The following is a 1872-nucleotide window of genomic DNA, read 5'->3' as shown; positions in this document are numbered from 1 at the left end:
AGAGAGAGAGAGAGAGAGAGAGAGAGAGAGAGAGAGAGAGAGAGAGAGAAGGTCTGGGCCCGAGTCTCTCTGCCGCTCGTAGGAAGCCGTTAGCCCACTTGTTCGTCGTATACTAATGAGGATGAAAATGAGATGACTGCGTTTATTTTAATTTCATCAGGTGCAAAGGACGACGGCCGTGGAGCAAACTACACCTGCTGGATGCAAGTGCTCGCAGACGCGTGTGTATCCGACTCGTTGTTGACTCGCGTACTTCCTGTCACATTTCACTTTTCCACTGCTATTCAGTGGGATGATATCTTCGACCAGATCCTAGCTTGAAACGTTAATATTTATCCATCCTAACGATCTATTTAATAATCTATTTAAAAAACGGAATGTCCTCGTTTATTTTATAATAAATGCAATTTCAGTCCATGAAATAATAATTTTGAAGAAACAGACTTTCTCAAACCTCAAACACGTCGTTATTCATTCAGAATCGTTAATTCAAACGACTGGAATATCAATAAATTTTCACAAATAAAATGAAATTGATTCGCACATTTATTTTGAAGGCTTCGATGTTTTAAATGAATTTTTAATATTTTTGGTAAAAAATAAAAATATATTAATTTTTATAGATTCTACAATATTTTACATAATATAATATATAATGATTGTTATAATAACACACTAAATATTTTTTTTAAATTTCGAAACACACATAAATTGAAGCACCCGTTCTATACATCTATCGCTCGAAATACATGCACCGCAGAGAAATCAAACCGAATTTCACGTCGAATAAAATCACAAATCCGTATCCGTTAAAACTCGTGGAGACGCACAAGCGATGACGAGCGAATGACGTGGAAGTGAGGAAAAAACGGTTGAAGGAAAAAGCTCTCTCGGCGAATGCTCGGCGGTTACTTCTTTTGCCTAACAAAAGAACTGTATGCTCTGCTCCTGTCGCCGTCTCGTTCTATCCTTCGTTCTTCATCTTGCTCCGTCACTATTGGTCCTGAACTCGCGCAGCGCTAAGGTTCGCATGAGAACATACCACGGCGCGTAGACGGACGAATGCTTTTTACATATGCACAATTGTCTCCTAGAGGGAAGGAAGGAAAGCCACGAGGAAGCTGAGCGATGGGGAGAGGAGGGAGGGGGGGAGCGAAGGTGCACTGTGGCAAGTGAGAGAAAAAGAGAGGGTTGAGTAAAGGGTTTCGACGTTTCCTCACGGTTCGACGATGCCGCGTTAGGACCATCTATCTCAGGGGTGTGATCTTCCTACTCTCCCCCTTCCCCTCCTCTTCCTTCACGGGCGAGAACGGACGGCGGGGGTCACAATGGTTTGCATACACTTTCCCATAGGGATGACACCGCGCGCTCGCGGACGTATACCTGGACCTTTAAACGCACGGCAGAGACAGCATAAAAAAAAAAAACAGGGAAGAGAAGAGGAGGATACATAACATATGGAGATCTATGCAAAATCGCGGCCTGAGGTACCTGAGGAAGGATATAGCCCGCTTGCGTCTCCGATCCTTACCGGGGGTCACCCTTTCTCTCCACGGTGCTTATTGTTCCAGATCGAAGGAAGAAGGGTTGAAAAGCGCGAGTGCGAGGCACTAGCTCCACTGCCCCTACCCCCTTAGTGTAGCGCCTCTCGCGCGTTCACCCTTTCTCCCAGTAGTCACCCCTGAATTTTAAATTATGCAACGACCGGGCCAGCGTCGCGCACAGACCAGGTATATTCAAATGGGCATATTACCTGGGCTCTTCCTATTCAAACATCCGACTACCTTCTCTGTGTCTCCCCCCCTGTTCCCCCCCCCCTCCTTCTTCCTCCTTCCGATCATCGGAGATTTATAATGAAAGCATCATCATGCG

Source organism: Cyphomyrmex costatus, unplaced genomic scaffold, assembly GCF_001594065.2.
Source record: "Cyphomyrmex costatus isolate MS0001 unplaced genomic scaffold, Ccosl1.0 scaffold330, whole genome shotgun sequence".
NCBI classification, from domain to species: Eukaryota; Metazoa; Arthropoda; class Insecta; order Hymenoptera; family Formicidae; genus Cyphomyrmex; species Cyphomyrmex costatus.
The sequence above is the reverse complement of the archived record's forward strand: the minus strand, read 5'-3'. Positions refer to the sequence as shown.